This window comes from Coenobita brevimanus, chromosome 26 (genome assembly GCF_032717465.1).
Source record: "Coenobita brevimanus isolate Jiangsu-jjx chromosome 26, ASM3271746v2, whole genome shotgun sequence".
In the NCBI taxonomy this organism is placed as follows: domain Eukaryota; kingdom Metazoa; phylum Arthropoda; class Malacostraca; order Decapoda; family Coenobitidae; genus Coenobita; species Coenobita brevimanus.
Window position 1 is genome coordinate 22,725,313 of NC_136979.1, and position 20,445 is coordinate 22,745,757.

The 20,445-nt window shown below is 41.2% G+C and overlaps 1 protein-coding gene and 2 pseudogenes across 1 annotated transcript in view; 1 reads left to right on the forward strand and 2 right to left on the reverse strand.

Moving 5' to 3' along the window:
• The window catches only part of LOC145394076 (transmembrane protein 209), a 478,224-nt gene that overhangs the window by 299,837 nt on the left and 157,942 nt on the right, over positions 1 to 20,445 (forward strand). The window lies entirely within an intron of this gene.
• On the reverse strand, positions 3,552 to 3,665 carry LOC145394249 (5S ribosomal RNA; annotated as a pseudogene).
• LOC145394250 (5S ribosomal RNA) lies at positions 8,122 to 8,240 on the reverse strand (annotated as a pseudogene).

Here is a 20,445-nt window from a genome sequence, read left to right on the forward strand (position 1 = left end):
GTGTTTGTGTATGTGTGTGTGTGTAAAGACAAATTAATTTAAGTTATAAATATAACCAAAATAATGAATTTAAAAATTGCATTCTCTCTCTCTCATATAATTTATGATTCCTAGTATGGGCCTGGATGTTGGCGCTCGTGAGTGTTTTAACTTATTTATTTCTATTAATAAAATAGCGTATGTTCTACTGATTCCTTCAAATTATATTATAAACGTAATTGTTACATTACTTACCCAACTTAGAACTACCGTGAAAGTCGGTAAAAGTAACTACATTTTTTTCAGCAACACTGTAAAATATGTATGCCATGTTTCTTTATTGATGTACAAGAGCCATGTGCATTACAAGTTTACCTTCCTTTGATATGCTAGAATACTTACGTTTATATTGTATTAGTATGTGTTTATCTATCTGTGATGCCTATTACATATATAACAGAATCTACTCATCGCTCATTTAGGAAGTATGGCATGGCTGCACCCAGCGCCAAACCCCACCCAAATCTTGGTTTTAGATTGGTGAGACTTTAGTGAAAATTCTGTTGAGAAGAAAGATAGCTGCGATTATATCGGCATATCCTCCACAGGCAGGATTGGATGAATCAGAGAAAGATAGATTTTGGGATGATTTAATACATGTAGTGGGTGGTATGCGGGATGATGAGATAGTGAGTTTGGGAGGAGCTTAAATGGTTATGTAGGTGAAGCAGCACAAGGTTATGAAGGAGTGCAAGGGGGATGTGCGTATGGTCTAAGGAATGCAGAAGGGGAAAGGATACTCGAGTTTGGGGAGGCAACGGACATGATTGTGTGCAACACATATTTTAGGAACAGAGACAGTAGGTTAATTACGTATGAGTCTGGGGGAAATAGCAGTCAGATAGATTATTTTCTGGTTAGGAGGGCCGATAGGAGGTTAGTGAGGGATGTTAAAGTTATAGGAAGTGAGGAGTGTGTGCAGCAGCACAAACTATTGATTTGTGATATGGTGCTTAAAGAACAAGTGATGAAAAAGAGGACTTATGTACCTAGGAGGAAGCTGAAAAACCAAGTAGTAAGGGATGCCTTCTATAGCGAGTTGAGGAGAGTGGTGGCTGAACAGGGAGCTGTAGACAGAGGCGTTAATGAACAGTACAAAGCCCTCAAGAACAATTTCTTTATAGTTACTGATGTAACATGCGGCTGGACAAGAGGACCACCAAGACATAAAGTAACTTGGTGGTGGGATGAGGGTGTAGAAGCTGCAATTAAGGAGAAAAGAAGGCTTTTCCGGGAATGGAAGAAGGGTGGTAGCAAAGAGGAATATTTGGCTGCCAAGCGTAGGGCTAGAAGAGAGGTATACAGGGCAAAGTCTGAGTCACAGAGACAATTACTTGATAACCTAAATCATGGGGAAAGGAAAAATATATTTAGGGTGGCAGGTCAGGTGAAGAGGGATAATCGGGATATCATAGGTGAGCAGTGTGTGAAGAATGATGAAGGAAGGGTAGTGGTGAACAGTGAGGATATTAAAGATGCTTGGAGAGAGCATTATAACTGGTTGTTGAATGAGGAGTTTGACTGGGACAGGGAAGGTTTGGAGCCAGCAGATCCAGTGTCTGGCCCTTGGCCTTTGATTGATACTGCTACTGTGAGTGAGGCAATAGGCAGGATGAGGGTGGGGAAGGCAGCAGGTGTGTCTGGGTTGACTGCTAAAATGTTGAAGGCCTCAGGCGATATAGGGGTGAGTTTAGTCACTGACCTGATAAATAGGATTATTTATGAGTGTGTTGTCCCAGATGATTGGCTGAAGAGTGTAATTGTAAATGTGTATAAAGGGAAGGGTGATGCCCTGGAAAGAGGAAATTTTAGAGGTATAAAGCTTTTAGATCAGATAATGAAGGTAATGGAGAGAGAGTTAGTAGGTATGATTAGAGAAAGAGTGAATATTGATGAGATGCAGTTTGGGTTTATGCTAGGTAGGGGGACCACTGATGCCATATTCATTGTTCGACAGCTTCAGGAAAAATATATTGGTAGGAGAAGGGATCTTTATTTTGTTTTTGTTGATTTGGAAAAGGCTTTTGACAGAGTCCCTAGAGAGGTGGTGAAGTGGACAATGAGGAAGCTTGGCTTGGAGGAGTGCCTGGTTAGGGTGGTTATGGCCATGTATGTGGGTGCTCACACCCAGGTGAGAGTGAATGGAGATTTGAGTGATGAGTTTTCCGTGAATGTTGGTGTGCATCAGGGGTCAGTCTTGAGTCCCATGTTGTTTATCATGGTACTTGAAGCCCTTTCACATGACTTTAGAAACGGACTCCCATGGGAGTTGTTGTATGCTGATGATTTGGTGTTGATTGCAGAGAATGAAAGGGAGGCGGAGGAAAGGTTTAGGGAGTGGAGAGATGGTATGGGGCAAAAGGGTTTAAGGGTAAATGCAGATAAAACAAAAGTGATGGTATCTAGGGTTGGTGGCGGTACTGTCAAAGACGAGGGAGAGTGGCCATGTGCAGTTTGCCACAAGGGCGTGGGAAGTAATTCCATCTTGTGCGGTGTGTGTGATAAATGGGTGCATAAGAGATGTGGTGGTATCAGAGGTAGACTACGAGATAATGCAGATTTTATGTGTACGGCATGCCGGGGTGAGCAGGTAGAGATTGTCAGACGTGAAAGGATTGAACTTGCTGGTGAATCTCTTGAGTGTGTGGAAGAGTTTTGTTATTTGGGAGACATGTTGTGTGCTGGAGGTGGGGCTTGAGGTATCTTTGTGGCTAGGGTGAGAAGTGGTTGGAAGAAGTTCAGGGAGCTCTTGCCTCTCCTGACATTGAGAGGGCGCTCCCTACGTGCTAAGGGGTCTTTGTATGCAGCATGTGTTAGGAGTGTAATGCTGTATGGCAGTGAGACCTGGGCAGTGAAGGAGGAGGATATTCGCCGGCTCAGACGTACAGAAATGACAATGATTAGGTGGATGTGCAGTGCGTCCCTGTGTTCAAGGCCTGGAGGGGCTGGGTTCACAATGGAAGAGTTGAGAGGTAGGATGGGACTGGAGTGTATTGGTGTTGTGATGAGGAGGGGTAGATTGAAGTGGTTTGGACATGTGGAGAGGATGGGGGATGATAATTGGGTGAGGAAGGTGAGAAGTGTTAATATTGGGGGTGGAGTTATGAGAGGTAGAGCGAGAAAGATATGGGACAAGGTCATTAAGTGTGACCTTAGGGTTAAGGGACTGAACAGGGAGGCTGCAGTGGATCGTGCAGCATGGAGAGCCGCCATTAGGTGACCAAGGCCGACACATGCAAGCATGTTGGAGCCTTTAAAACGAAAATGAAAACGATATGTATATATACAGTATATGAAAATAATATATATATATATATATATATATATATGTACATGTACATGTATATATATATATATATATATATATATATATATATTGTTTCATTCATTCATTCATTGCCAGACGCCATGTATCCCAAACGGGGTGGCCAAGGGCTTAGAGTTAATTGTTCTACAGGGAGGGGCACTAATCCTCCACCAACCCCACTTGACACATAGGGAGAACGTTATGCCAACAGCATCTGGTGTTCACAGGCGGTCACCCATCCAAGTACTAACCAGACCCAACGTTGCTTAACTTCGCTGATCGGACGGGAAGCGGTGTACTCAACGTGGTATGTACTGATTCGAACCAGTGCTTGCAACTGCGTGAGTACAGCAGCTTACCAAGTGAGCCATTTAGGCAATAAATATATATATATATATATATATATATATATATGAGGCGTCTAGAACCAAAGGGGCATCGGCGCCAAAATGTACTTTTGAGTTATGACGCTTTAAAGTTGTGTTTATGGCAATGTCATAGCCAGAAGGCAATAAACAAACCTTTTATACATCAAAATGATCATCAGCGCCTATGCTGTACATGTAAAGCCAAAAAAACAAAACAATAATAACCGTAACCACAAAACAGGCAGTAAACCAAACCCCCAATTTATAAGTGGGCATAATAACATATTGTAGGGATTTAAAAACATAGCAGAAAAAACATCAACGAATGTATTAATGTACAAAACTTTATTAACTGAAGATTCCAGTTCACTTAATATTAATAAACGAATAATTATTACTGTAATTTCACGTTTTTTACAACTAAAACTGAAATCAATGCAGTTATTATTTTTCCTCTACCATAATAGATTGAAATAACAACACTAAAAAAAAAAAAAAAGTTGTGTAGTGCTTAAGTAAATTGAGAAGGGGTAGTGGGGGGTTAAATGGTGGGGTCGTCATCTAGGAGAATGACATCCAACTCTGCCTCCTCGATGCCACGCCCCCTACCGCTGTCTCCCCTCACCACTCTCTTTTCCTCTTCCTTTCTACCTTTTTCCACTTCTCCACACACTTCTGACACTTACGAGAGGTTATAGGCACCACCTCCTCACTGTAACTATGTGATGAACTCATCTTGTCACCCCCCCCCTTCAACCCCAATAACAACAGCTCATCTTGTCACCAATAATCCACGATAAATGGGGTAAAAATCCTATACGTAATAATTATACACCTCAGTGAACACGGGAGGGAATCCTCACCGTCACACCGGGCGGGCCACACGCTTGCTGATTGGCTGCTCTGGGGGAGTGGCAGAGAGTGAGAATGCTGATTGGTTTGGGCTGTGTGGCTTAGATGCCTGCCTGCTCTGATTTGTTCGCCCGGCAGCATGGACAAACCCACGTGACTTTGAGCCCCCCTACCACTGTCCAGAAGGCCGAATCTTGTATGGCAACCAGTGCTGTCACTGAGAAGAGGGTTAAGCCTGTTGTCTCTCATACCTAACTCAAAACCAGTATATTGGTGGGGATGCCCCTTTGGCTCTAGACGCCTCATATATATATATATATATATATATATATATATATATATATTTATATATACATGTGGAGAGACTGGAGGGTGAAAGACTGACGAAGAGAGTGTATATGAGTGAGGTGGAGGGGGGAAGAGGGAGGGGGAGGCCAAGGATGAGATGGATGGATGGGGTGGAGAGGTATATGAGAGAGGCGGGTGTGAGTTGGGAGCAGGGCAGTGAAATGGCGGGGGACAGGGCGACTTGGAGGTGATTTGTTTGTGCCCACCCCAAACAGGATTGAGGCATCTGGCAATAGATAGATAGATAAATAGTAAAACCTCGATTTAATGGCACCCATGGAGACCTTGAGCATTACAAAAAAAACAAAGTTCCGTTGGATTGGGGCTTACACCTATTGATACCCCCGGAACTTACGCAAACACATTTCAACTCATTTTTAAGCATATAAATGTGCAGACATACAAAATCAATAAAAAAAAATTTATATTTAGAACAAAAGAATGCAGGTAGGTGTGGTGTTGTACTATAGTAAAGCACTGTACTATAACCCACGTAAGTGAATCTATCTGTCTATTGCCAAATGCCATCATCCCTTAACCCCTTAACCGCGGGGCGTCATTTTCGTGACTCTTGGGAGCAAGGGATCATACCACGGGTCGTCGCTTTTGTGATTCTGTGTTATTTTGAATTCACCCGGGCTTCCAAGTGGTGGCTTGTATCATCTATTAGTACTGCCGATGTCCAACACTAGTCAGCACTCCTAATCTCATCTGTACTCCCATCCATTGTTGACAATTTAACCATTTCTCCCCATTCTTGACTCCCCTCCCAACCCCCCCTCCATTACCCTATCCTCTCGCCTGCCCGGCCGTGCTACGCTAAGTAAATCTTCCCTGGAATTTTTCACTGATTTTATCCATTGAAATAAGCCCTATGCCCTATTCTTATACCAAATAATATATACAAGAAAGAAATAAGGTAAGTGAGAGTGCCATACACCTGGAATTGGCTAATTATCACCTGACAACACCTCACGTGCACTCGTTCGCTAATTTTCGCTGTTTATTTCCCCTTGAAATATGCCGTATAATCTATTTTCGTAATAAATATACATATAAGGATGGAAAGGAGAAGCCTAAGTGATATTTACATTCACCTGGAACTACCTAATTTTAATGTATTATCTAGATTTCCTGCCAATCATTTCACTGCTATATATTAGCTGCTGTCAAGAGGCTAACATTGGCAGTAATGCATTTCCATAGGTAGGCCACCACCCCGGCCCACCCTTATCAGTTCACTCTCATCTTCCAATGTGGAGGTACGTCTGTTTGCTCTTGCTGACTTCAGGGACTTTTCACCCCCATGCAAAGTGCCCTGTGACCTTTACCCCCTACTAAACCTCGTGTGGAAAGAGGTAAAGGGCTGACAATTGATAAAAGAGTGACTACGATCTTTCTATTGAGTAAACCAGTGGAAGTGGAATTGTAAATAATGTGTAAATAATGTGTAAACAGCAAGTGAAAGTAATGAATGTAAATATACGTGAATAGTGGAAAATAGTTTTATAAGTTACTTCAAGTGACAGTGCATAACAGTGTAAATAAAATAGAAATGTAAATAACGTAAATAAAATAGAGAACATAAATAGAAATGTAAATGAGTAGTATTATAAGAATATGAGTATTTACCTTAGGAGTAATGAAAGTGAAAGTTTCACTCTAGCATGTCTGAATACTATGAGTTATGAGAGTGAAGTTGAAAATGACATTCACTCTCAATGCTAGTATACAGGACGAGAAAGTGAATGCTACGTATTTTACTGAAAGAAATTGAATCCCTACAGTGACAATAAACTAATACTACTGAAGGAAACTTATGGATAAAGACTGTAGATATATATATAAGTGTTATATAGTAATAGAAATATAAATTGTGAGGGGTTTTATGAATAATAAATGACAGAATACGAACAGCGAAGTAGCGCAAGTGGGAAGGTCATACGCGCTCGTAATTTTCATTGCTTTCACAGTGGTTTTGATTTGGAGTATGGATCCCAAACTACTTGATAATCATAGAGTAGTGTTTATAGTGTTAATATCTGGCTGTGGTAATCATATTACGGGTTGTCGGGAAGTGTAAAGTTGAGACTTCGTTACCCAACTTCAGAGGTCTCCACAAGTCCTACCGTAATCGACGAAGGCTCAACAAACATCCCAGGAGAAAGCTGAACGTATGTGCCATATGCATATATTATTTTAATATTCTAGGACTAATAACTGATTTTTGGCAAATATTTTTTGAGAGTTTCTCGGAGCCCGAATAACCCCGCTGGAGACGCAAAACATTGGGAAACATGCCCTCGGTGTAAGGGTTAAGGGGTGGCCATTTGACTTTGAGTTATTTGTTTTATGGGGAGGAGCACTAACCCTCCACCAACCCACTTGTTGACATGTAGGGAGCATGTATGGTTTGGTTATATGGTTACCACCCAGCTTTGTAAATGGTTTCTTGGCTTACAGGAAAACATTTGGCTTGTCACTCAGTGTAAAGCCACCTGTAAAGGAAAGAAAACCAATAAGAAGTGACAGGAAAGATGGGAGAAATAGGAAGAGAAGAGGGTAGGCACAGAAAAAGAATGATACAGGCTAAGGAAGAAGTAGGAAGCACTACATGAAGTGAGTGGATGATGGTCGCCACCACCTACCACCTTCCTCCCTGTTATTATTGTCACTTTCCCCCCACGATCATTTCCAGCATAGTAGAAGACATCTTGCTCAAAGGTGGATATCGTTTCCCAGGGTTCCAACTGGATGTTAGGTTAGGTTAAATTATTAGGTACAGATAAGCTAAGTTATGCCAGGTTTAGTTATACTCTTAGGGAAGAGCAGTCGTTTCTGCCATTATGTCAACCAAATAATCAAAAGTTGTCACACCAGAACAGCTAAAAACGATGGGGAACCAGATTTAACAAGAAACATTTATCTACCAACCCATAAATAATCTAAAAAATATAACAGACTATCAAGAAGAACTGATTTGGTAAGGTGCTTTTACTGCTTCAAGTAAAGCTTATGTTTAGTACCCTCAGTTGCCGTGAGTTCTGAAATTTGTGTGCTGCCGGGGTTGGCCTAAGGACCTTTTTTTCATTCTTTCATTCTTTGCCAGACGCCATGTATCCCAAATGGGGTGGCCAAGGGCTTAGAGTTAATTGTTTTACAGGGAGGGGCACTAATCCTCCACCAACCCCACTTGACACGTAGGGATGCCAACAGCATCTGGTGTTCCCAGGCGGTCACCCATCCAAGTACTAACCAGACCCAACGTTGCTTAACTTTGCTGATCGGATGGGAAGCGGTGTACTCAACGTGGTATCAAAGTTCTAAAATCAGTTTCTTTTTCTTACATACGTGAAAAGACTCTCCTGGCACACCTGGCTTTTTTTTTTTTTTTTTCTAAACCCATCCTGTGACTTGCTATGATTCGTGAAAGAATTAATAAAATTAGGATGTGTGCTACATTAGCATGTAAAAATCAGCGAAAACATCAGGTATGAAGTGAACTGTGAACGCCTGACTGCTTGGGATGGTTGAGCAGGGTCGTGTTAACACACCAGTGACCTTCGTTCCCTTCCCATAATTGCTTGCAGTTTTTTATAGCTTGCCCTAACTCAACATCACTGACATTGGTACAGTAAAGTGTTGTTCAAGGCTGGCAGTTATGAAAGCGATAATGGAATACATTATTGTTTATATCAGTCCTCTCTCTTTTTACACACACACATATGAATGAACAAAGAATGAGCAGTATATGTACATTAACTTTAACCCTTTAACCGCGGGCTTGTTTTGCTTTTTCTTGCGGCTCCCGCGGGCATATTCACGCTTCGATAGACTCTCTAAAAATATATGCCAAAAATCAGTTATTAGTCCTAGAATATTAAAACCATATATGCTTATGCCACATACCTTCAGCTTTCTCCTGGGGTGTTTGTTGAGCCTTCGTCGAGTACTGTAGGACTTGTGGAGACCTCTGAAGTTGGGTAAAAAAGTCGCCACTTTACACTTCCCGACAACCCGTAATATGATTACCACATTATGATATTATCACTAAAAACACTATTCTATGATTCTCAAATAGTTTGGAATCCATACTCCAAAAAAAAAACACTGTGTAAGCAATGAAAATTACGAGGGCGTATGACCTTCCCACTTGCGCTAGTTCGCCGCTGGTGTTCTGTCATTTATTATTCATAAAAACACTCATAGTCATATTTCTATTACTGTATAACACTTATATATATCTACAGTCTTTATCCATAAGTTTCCTTCAGTAATAGTAGTTTATTGTCACTGTAGGCATTCAATTTCTTTCAGTAAAATACGTAGCATTCACTTTCTCATCCTGTATACTAGCATTGAGAGTGAATGTTACTTTCAACTTCACTCATAACTCATAGTATTCATACATGCTAGAGTGAAACTTTCACTTTCATTACTCCTATGGTATATACTCGTATTCTTATAATACTACTCATTTACATTTCTATTTACTTTCTCTATTTTATTTACGTTATTTACATTTCTATTTTATTTACACTGTTATGCACTGTCACTTGAAGTAACTTATAAAACTGTTTTCCACTGTTCACGTATATTTACGTTCATTCCTTTCACTTGCTGTTTACAGATTATTTACACATTATTTACAATTCCACTTGCACTGTTTTACTCAATAAAAAGGTCGTAGTCACTCTTTATCAACTGTCAGCCCTTTACCTTTTTCCACACGAGGTTTAGTAGGGGGTAAAGGTCACAGGGCCCTTTGCATGGGGCGGATGTTAGCAGGAGCGAATTAGACATACCCTCACTTTGAAAGACGACAGTGAACTGATAGTGGTGGCCTCCTGCCGCCTGGCTAGGGTGAGTGAAATACTACCAACTTTAGCCTTGTGAGACCTGCTAATATATAGCAATGAAATGATTGGCAGGAAACCAAGACAATACATTAAAATTAGGTAGTTCCAGGTGAATGTAAATATCACTTAGGCTTCTCCCTTCCCACCTTATATGTATTATTATTACGAAAATAGATTATTTGGCATATTTCAAGGGGAAATGAACAGCGAAAATTAGCGAACGAGGGCACGTGAGGTGTTGTCAGGTGATAATTAGCCAATTCCAGGTGTATGGCACTATCACTTACCTTCTTTCTTTTTTGTATACTGTATATTATTTGGTATAAGAATAGGGCATAGGGCTTATTTCAATGGATGAAATCAGTGGAAAATTCCAGGGAAGATTTACTTAGCGTACAATACAGTGTGGTGGCCTGCAATAATTAGGTAGTTCCAGGTGAATGTAAATATCACTTAGGCTTTTCCCTTCCTTTCTTATATATATTTTTATTATGAAAATAGATTATACGGCATATTTCAAGGGGAAATAAACAGCGAAAATTAGCGAACGAGTGCACGTGAGGTGTTGTCAGGTGATAATTAGCCAATTCTAGGTGTATGGCACTCTCACTTACCTTATTTCTTTCTTGTATATATTATTTGGTATAAGAATAGGGCATAGGGCTTATTTCAATGGATGAAATCAGTGAAAAATTCCAGGGAAGATTTACTTAGCGTAGCACGGCCGGGCAGACGAGAGGATAGGGTAATGGAGGGGGGGTTTGGAGGGGAGTCAAGAACGGGGAGAAATGGCTAAATTGTCAACAATGGATGGGAGTACAGATGAGATTAGGAGTGCTGACTAGTGCTGGACATTGGCAGTACTGATAGATGATACAAGCCACCACTTGAAGGCCCAGGTGAATTCAAAATAACACAGAATCACAGAAGTGACGCCCCGGTGTATGATCCCTTGCTCCCAAGCGTCACGAAAGTGATGCCCTGCGGTTAAGGGGTTAAGGAGCGGAAATAACTGTGCTCAGACGGTCCGAAATATATTGGGAAGAGCGATACTGAACGAAGAATGTGGAACTGAATTCTAACCTTCGAAAACATGTGGGACGAAAGAGTAATTTTTTTCTGATTAGCAAACATTTTTGTTCCATGTTGTCTCCTAAAATTGTGAAACCCATAACTTTTTGTGTAAGCATACAGGCTAAAGATCTTACCAATTCAGTTCATATTCCACTAGTTTGTCTGACTTTTTTTCTGAATATTTTGAGGGTGGTAAATTATCTTCTCTTGCTGATACTCAAAATTAGGGTGCATGTAACTCAAGCATGTAAACATCGGTGAAAACATCTGGAGTGAAGTGAATGCCTGACTGCTTGGGATGGTAGAGTAGGGTTGTGTAAACATACTAGTGACCTTCGTTCCCTTCCCATAATTGTTCGCAGTTTTATGTAGCTCCCCCTAACTCAACGGCACTGACACCGAAACAGTAAAGCGTTGTTCAAGGCCGGCAGCTATGAAGAGGTTAATGGAATACATTATTGTTTGTATCAGTATGCTCTATTTCACACATACACATAAGAGAGAACAAAAGAATGAGCAGTGAATGTACACACTTTAAGGAGCAGAGATAACTGTATGCTCAGTCGATCCGAAATGTGTTGGGAATAGAGATATCGAATGAAGAATGTGAAACTAAATGCTGATAAAGAGTAATTTTTTCTGATTAGCAAACATTTTTGTTCCATTTCGTCCCCAATAATTGTGAAACCCATAAATTTTCGTCTAAGCATACAGCCCTAAAGACTTCAATTCAATTCGTATTCATTTAGTTTGTTTTCTGTATTTTTCTATTTTGAAGGTGGTAAATTACTTTCCCTTGCTGAAAGACTTCTTCCTTTATTATCATCAGGCTCTTTAAGCCATACCTACGATTGTTTCCGGCATAATGGAAGAAACTTAACGTATTGAAAAGTGGATTTCATTTCCCAGTTTTCCAACTGGAACCCAGGTTAGATTAGGTTAGGTACAGTACAGTAATCCAGGTAAGTTAGTTGGCAGGTTAGAGTTGAATAGATGGCACTACGTAAATAAGTTCACTAAGTTATGAAGTCACTAACGCTAGTTCTTAAATCTAACCTTACATGCTAATTTTTTTCACTTGGGGGTCAGGCTAGGCAGGAAGAAGACTGGGTAAACATAAACATACCCAGTTGACAGGAAACTGCAAACAGACGATCGAGATGCACGTGGCACCCGCCACATTTGAATTTCTTTCTAGTTTTTACCCATTTTGGGGAAATTTTTAAATTTTTTTTCATAAATATTCCTCGGGAGATTTGTGCCGTTAGTGTGGGGTTGCCGTTAGAATGAATGCCGTTAAAGCTAGGTTTTACTGTATACTGTATGTATACAGTAATCTCTCCACTATCCGATGTAATAGAGCCAAAGGCATGTCTGGAAAGTGGTTCCATCCGGATAGTGAGCCGCAGCCTCCTGGACTGGTAATTAAGGACCCTAACCTAGCCTAACTTTGAAAGCCACATAAATAACTCCCTACCGGACATGCATAGCACCTATTTAAACCCATTTAAGATCCTATTCACACCAATAATGGACATAAAGCATGAAATAAATGAAAAGGAACCAAAGAATGAGGAATTAGAAGTGGCTGTACCTCAGTGAGGGTACTTACAGCATGTCTGTGGCCGCCTTCTCTGGCTTTGGTAGTGGTGAAAATGCTCTTGAAGCACTTACAGTAATCCAGTGTTGTGCTGCATTTAATTCTTTGCACTGTGAGTTATAATTGTTTAACACTGCACATTGTTTTTAACTGCACCACGCCACTTACAACTGTCAGTTTCAACCGCCAGTATGCACTCCACAGCTAATCCTTTGCACTCTAAATTCTAATTTCTTAACACTGCACAACACTGTAAATTCCCGTGTGGTTTAGAGGCAAGGTATTGCAGTTTATTCACTGTTTATTCACAAAAAATGAGCATGTGTGGCTATCATTGCGATAAGCATCTGCTCTCAATGGGAGTTAGGCTATAACTGTTGGTGATGGGGAAACAGATTTGCCAGATCGCAACGGCCACATTACCAAACTCCTCAGTTTTCATTACCAAATTTAACTTTTAATTTCCAAATTCATAAAGCTAGCATTTATTCTTCACTAATTATATATACAAGTGGAAATACATGTAATCACTCTTCTTAAAATTAACAGGATGTTGATTATTTTCACGCTGTGTTGGCTAGCAGATTAATCAGAGAATGCAAACAATCCACCATCTCAATCCTGTTTATCCTCATCTATCTATCTATCTATTGCCAGACGCCACAATCCTGCATGGGGTGGCCATTTGACTCTAAGTTATTTGTTTTACAGGGAGGGGCACTAACCCTCCACCAACCCACTTGATACGTAGGGAGCACGTATGGTTTGGTTCTATGGTTACCACCCAGCGTTGTAAATGGTTTCTTGGCTTACAGGAAACCATTTGGCTTGTCATTCATACATGTGAAAAATCCTTTTGGTATTGCGTTATTCTGATTCATTACCAAACGAATTTTTCATTACCAAATTGGCCCACATTTGGTAATGAAAAATACCAAATGGCAACCCTGACAGGGGAGGGGGGAGGAAGGAAGGGGTGAAGGGTCAGTGGTGTAACAGCTGCTTGGCACTGCGCGGCAATTTCAAATTACGGGTGGGAAAAAATTCGGATTTGGGGGGTATTTTTTTCCTTTTTTAGTCATTTTTGGGTTCCGAAGGTCTAGGCCCACAATATCCAGAAAGTGGGCGTCCGGAAAGTACAGGGATTACTGTATGTATATATATATATATATATATATATTCTATTCTATTCTATTGCCAGACGCCTCAGTCCCGTTTGGGGTGGCCACAAACAAATCGCCTCCAAGTCGCCCTGTCCCCCGCCATTTCACTGCCCTGCTCCCAACTCACACCCCCCTCTCTCATATACCTCTCCACCCCATTCCTCCATCTCATACTCGGCCTCCCCCTCCCTCTTCCCCCCTCCACCTCACTCACATACACTCTCTTCGTCAGTCTTTCACCCTCCATCCTCTCCACATGGCCAAACCACCTCAGTGTGTTCCTCATAACACTTCCTATCACATCCACACCACAACGCTGCTTTATATCCTCATTCGTCAGCCTGTCTCTCCACGTGACTCCACAGGCTCCTCTTAAATAACTCATTTCCACTGCTCTCACTCTTGACTTGTGTCCTTCCAACAATGTCCAAGCTTCACTTCCGTATGTTAGAGTTGGTATCACAATACTGTCATGTAGTAACTTTTTCACTTCCATGCTCTCTTCCCTGTTTCTTATCACTGCTTTCAAAGAACCAGCAACCTTTCTTCCCTGCTGTACCCTTTCAAGCACTTCACCCTCTAAACCTCCATCCTTACTCATCACACTACCCAAGTACTTAAACGTACTCACATTTTCCAATTCCTCACCATCCAACCTCGCTGTACATTCACTGACTTCACCTCTGTCAAAGACCATCACTTTACTCTTCCCTACATTCGCCTTTAGATTCCGTTTCTTACACACTCTCTCAAACTCATCCACCAAGCCTTGCAGCCCCCCTTCGTCTTCACTCAACAACACAGTATCATCTGCAAACAACAGTACAGGGAGTATATATATATATATACATATACATATACATATACATATACAAAATACACCCACCGCAAATTGACAGAGGACCTACACACAGAATTGCTATGGGAGAGTTGTCTGTCTTTGTGTTTCCACCTCTACCAAGTGAATTTTTTGGGCAAGAAGTAACTGGCAACTCCTCTGCTGTTGGCGGGAGGTGTTGAAACACTCAGCACGTCAGTGCTTGCCCAGAAGTGAGAGTGGGAGTATATGTTCCCGTTGCTCCGAGCTTGCACCTCCCTCTTTTTTCATTTGCATTATTGTTCGCCTTGTTATTTTCCTAGAGTTGAGTTGTCATGCTTTGAAAGTACTGCTCAAGGGATGAGACGGTCCATATCATTGCATGGAGGCAGGATAATGTCCCTGTCAACACGATTTGTGAACATACTGGATGCGCAAAGTTGACCATCATGAAGATTCTTGCTGCAGCGCATGGCCTGCCACCTGATGTCGCACCAGAGCACAAGCATGGCAGAAGACAACTTCCAGAGGTACAGTTATGCTTCAGAGGAGGGAAGTAATCAGGAATCCTCGACTGACAGCAGCAGAATTGAAGAGAATGCATTCCCAGCTGTTACAAGATCTCTCAATTCTAACTATCCAACACCGCTTGCAGGAGGAACAGGGATTGCCAAGCTGCACCGCAGCCAAGAAACTGCTTCTCACTGACCGCATGAAGAAGCAACGCATTCAGTTTGCCAAGAATTATGCACACTGGACATCGGATGAGTGGAGAAAAGTTATGTTTTCCGATGAATGCACATTTGAACTGTTCCTGGTGCATTCTGTCAAGGTTCGTTGTCCTGCCTCCCGTAGTCGATATGACCCTGCTTACACGGTGCTGACTGTTAAGCACCCACAATCAGTAATGGCATGGGAGTGTTTCTCAGATGAAATGGGAAGGGGAGGCCTCTACTTTCTTCCTAAGAACTTGATGATGAATGGTGGCCGGTACATTGAAGTTCTTAAAGATCATTTGTTAAACTTTTTTGCTATTCATGGGTGCGACTTTTTCATGCATGATTCAGCTCCATGTCATAAGTCAAGAAAGGTGACAAAATGGCTTCAGGATAATCGGAGTGAGGTCCTAGACTGGCCTGGCAACAGTCCAGATCTAAATCCGATAGATAACTGCAGGGCAAAGATAAAGAAAATCATGGCAGAGAAGAAGACACCCAATCTGGACAACCTCAAGACTGAACTGACAAATGTTTGGTGCAAAGAAATATCCTTGGATTACTTTAGAGATGTAAGTGATTCCATGCCAAAATGCATCGAACTGGCCCTGAAAAACAAGGGAGACATGATTTCATATTAATGAATGGCATTTCATGAACAGCCATTGTGATATACTATGATTTCTGTGTTTTTTACTACCTTTTGGGGGAAGGTCATAAGTCCATTTGCGGTAACCGTATATATATACAGGTAACTCGCACGGAACACGATCTCACGGAACGCGCTCGCAATTATACACGGTAAGGGCTGGGATACATATAAGACAACGTAAGATTAAAAAACCATTATGAAAACTACAAATTAACGCTGGAGAGGCCTTTGAAAGATCAAATCCTCGAACGTCACCGCAGCGCGCGGTTTGTTTTGATTACGTGACGATCTAGGCGGGAAATTATTCAGTGAGACATTCCTAAGTACAGTAGCACAGTATTTGTAAGTTAAATATTTACAGTACTGTACTATTCTGGTAAATTTATGTGCAACTTAAAGTACTATTAAATAACGTTAAAGCAAGAATTAAAGTCTTATAACCAGTTTACCTGATAGGCGTCAGAATATTGCCTTTTTTATTTGTTCGTTTCTCCCACAGTACTGTACAGTATTTGTAAGTTAAATATTTACTGTTCTCGTAAGTACTGTACTTGTAAGCACTTAAATAAAGTTAAATCATTAAATAAAGCCTTGTAACCAGTTAACCCGAATTATATGATTACCCATGATCGGCGTCGGAATATTGCCTTCTTTGTTCGTTAAACTCTTACTGTACTGCTTTTCTACAGTACTGTATTTGTAAGTTAAATATTTACTGTTCTGGTATGTACTTGTAAGCAATTAAAGCATTAAATAAAGCCTTGTAACCAGTTAACCTGATTTATATGATTACCCATGATCGGCGTCGGAATATTGCCATTTTTGTTTGTTCGTTAAAGACTTATAATCAGAGAAAAATACATTTTTGTCTTGGTATCTTTACCTATTTGCTCAGGTTTGCTGTAATGATCTGGATCATTTAATGCAAAGTAACTTGTAGAAAACTGTGAAAACTTTCGGGAAGTGAACGAAAATCTGGGACATGAGACTGACCTTGACTTCACCCTCTCATGTATCATCTGTCAGTTCACCACCTGCTATCGTGGTGAGTGGATGTACGATTTTTTCGCTCGTGGCCATGCCTAACCACACATAGTTACACCCATTATCTCGACCCAGACAGAAAATACAACCTTTTTCCTCCCTTGCAAAACACAATCAACCACCCTGTTTACGAGACAGCAATATATATTGCGAAAATAACAAGGTAAAATGATAAAGATGAACATAAAATGATAGAGAAAGATGAACATGTTATGACGGAAGAAGTACGTTTTCCCCGTCTGTAAATGTACCTGTATTTATTTCTGCTTTGTATCTGTATTCGTAATAATTAGACTTATTGTTAGTTCTGAAACTGCATTACGATTCTATTTTTAGCCATTCTCGTGGTGTGGGAGCTGGAAGTTGTGACACAACTTCCTTATTGCTAATCGGACTGACCCTCCACTTTATTCTCCCGTGGCAGAATCTAGCCTTGGAGGACGTGCAGTTTTCTAATTTAGGACTGAAAATTCAACTCTTTCGCTTCCTTTTCCAAGCATGGGCACAACGATAACGTAAAAAATAACTCGAAACTACCATAAACATATATCAAAAAGGTGAAAATGTATTCATAACATTTTTTTTTTCCCAAGCCATTCCTAACATTATGTACTGAAATCATTCGATATCACAGTACTGCATTTCTAAGTTAAATATGTACTGTTCTGGTATGTACTTGTAAGTTAAAGCACTGGTACCAGTTAACCTGATTTATATGATTACCTATGATCGGCGTTGGAATGTTTCCTTGTGTTTACGTACAGTATTTGTGTGTTGATGTTTTGCTGTGGAGTACTGTATTTGTGAGTTATAACATTAAATAAACCTTCTAACCACTTAAAGTGCTTTCTAGTGATTACCAGTGACAGATAACAGCAAAACAACACATTTGGGGGGTCTAGGGAGCAAAATACGGAGTAGTTTAAATATACGCGATTTCGCACCTAACACGGCACGGTAGGAACGAAACCCACGTGTTCCGTGCGAGTTACCTGTATATGTTTATATATATGAATGTATATATACATCCATCCATCCATCCATCACCTAATCCAGTGTTGCCCCATGTGGAGTGTAGGAGCCAGGGGCAAAACAAGTTGGTCTTGACATTTAAGTTTAGAGTGACCAGCCTCACTCATCGCTGAGTGGCAGTAAGTGAGCAATAAACCCCAACCATCCATTGGATATAAACCTGCAGAGGCTCTGTCTGACTGGAGTGCCTCAGTTACCCACTAGACCACCAGGTGTCATAATTTGGTTGTATGGTTACCACCTAGCATAATAAATGGTTTCCTGGTGTACAGGAAACCATTTGGCATGTCACTTAGTTTACAGTCATCTGTAGACAGAAGGGGAAAGAATGAAGGAAAGAAATACAAAAGCAGAAGCAAGAAAGGAAGTGAGGAAACAGTAGGCATCCGAGAGCAGCACTTCATCAGGAGTGGATGGTGAGTGCCCCCACCTACCACTGTGGGTATATATATATATATATATATATATATATATATATGAATTGGAGGAGATGGGAGACGTGGAAGGTGTGTGTAGGATATTTACAGAAGAAATATGTGCAGCATGTGATGTGGTGTGTGGAAGGAAGAGAAGACGGAGGGGGGTACAATGAACAGCGTGGTGGACTGAAGAGGTGAAACAGGCTATGGCACAAAAGAAGAAAGCATACAATTAATGGATGAGAAATAGGGGCGTGGAAGAAGTTGAGAGGCTGAAGAGAGAGTTATATGTAGAAAGAAAGAGAGAGGTGAAAAGATTAGTAAGAGAGAGTAAGAAGAGAGTGGATGAGGAATTTGGAAGGAATTTGAGTGTTAAGTGGAGGAACTGTAAGAAAATGTTCTGGAGAGAGGTGAAAAGAGTAAGACAGGGTGGAAGTGAAGTTAGCAGGGGAGTGAAAGATAAAAATGGTAGATTACTAGTGGAGAAGGGAGAAAAAGTGAGCAGATGGAGAGAACACTTTAAGGAATTGTTGAACGTAGAGGATGGAAGTAATGCGTGTATAAGTGGCTGGGAGAAGGAGCGAGGTGAGAAGACAGGAAGAAATCAGTAGGATAGAAGTTGTGGAAGCAATGAAGAAAGTGAAATTGGGGAAAGCCCCAGGAATTGATGGAGTGTGTGGTGAAATGCTGAAGCATGGGGGAGAGATAGTAGTAGAATGGATGTGGAAGATGTGCAGATTGGCCTGGGAGGAAGGTAGAGTCCCGGAGGATTGGAAGTCAGGTATAATTATTCCCTTGTACAAAGGAAAAGGGGAAAAAGAAGTGTGTGGTAATCATAGGGGCATTTGTCTTCTTAGTATAATTGGAAAAGTGTATGGTAGGATACTTATTGACAGAGTTAGAGAAAGAACAGAGGAATTAGTTGGAGAAGAACAGGAAGGCTTTAGGAAGGGAAGAGGTTGTGTAGATCAGATATTCATTCTTAGATCTTTAGTGGAAAAGTTTCTAGAGAAGGGAAAGAAGTTGTATGCAGCTTTCATGGATTTGGAGAAAGCATATGACAGGGTGGATAGACAAGGATTGTGGAAAGTGTTAAGAATATATGGAGTAGATGGGAAGTTGTTGAATGCTGTGAAGAGTATGTACGATGGTGCGAAGGCTGCAGTGCGTGTGGATGGTGAACTAAGTGAATTTTTCTCTTTGAAAGTTGGTTTGAAACAGGGATGTGTCATGTCTCCATGGTTGTTCAATCTGTACATGGATGGGGTAATAAAAGAGGTACAAGGTAGGGTAGTGGATGTTGGAGTGGCCCTGGTGAGAGAGGATAGTGTTTGGAAACTCCCTGTACTGTTGTTTGCAGATGATACTGTGTTGTTGAGTGAAGACGAAGGGGAGCTGCAAGGCTTGGTGGATGAGTTTGAGAGAGTGTGTAAAAAACGGAATCTAAAGGTGAATGTAGGGAAGAGTAAAGTGATGGTCTTTGAGAGAGGTGAAGTCAGTGAATGTACAGCGAGGTTGGGTGGTGAGGAATTGGAAAATGTGAGTATGTTTAAGTACTTGGGTAGTGTGATGAGTAAGGATGGAGATTTGGAGGGTGAAGTGCTTGAAAGGGTACAGCAGGGAAGAAAGGTTGCTGGTTCTTTGAAAGCAGTGATAAGAAACAGGGAAGTGAGCATGGAAGTGAAAAAGTTACTACATGACAGTATTGTGATACCAACTCTAACGTACGGAATTGAAGGTTGGACGTTGTTGGAAGGACACAAGTCAAGAGAGCAGTGGAAATGAGTTATTTAAGAGGAGTCTGTGGAGTCACATAGAGAGACAGGCTGACGAATGAGGATATAAAGGAGCGTTGTGGTGTTGATGTGGATGCGATTGGAAGTGTTATGAGGAACATACTGAGGTGGTTTGGCCATGTGGAGAGGATGGAGAGTGAAAGACTGACGAAGAGAGTGTATGTGAGTGAGGTGGAGGGGGGAAGAGGGAGGGGGGAGGCCGAGGATGAGATGGAGGGATGGGGTGGAGAGGTATATGAGAGAGGGGGGTGTGAGTTGGGAGCAGGGCAGTGAAATGGCGGGGGACAGAGCGACGTGGAGGCGATTTGTTTGATGCCTCCCCAAACGGGATTGAGGCGTCTGGCAATAGATAGATAAAT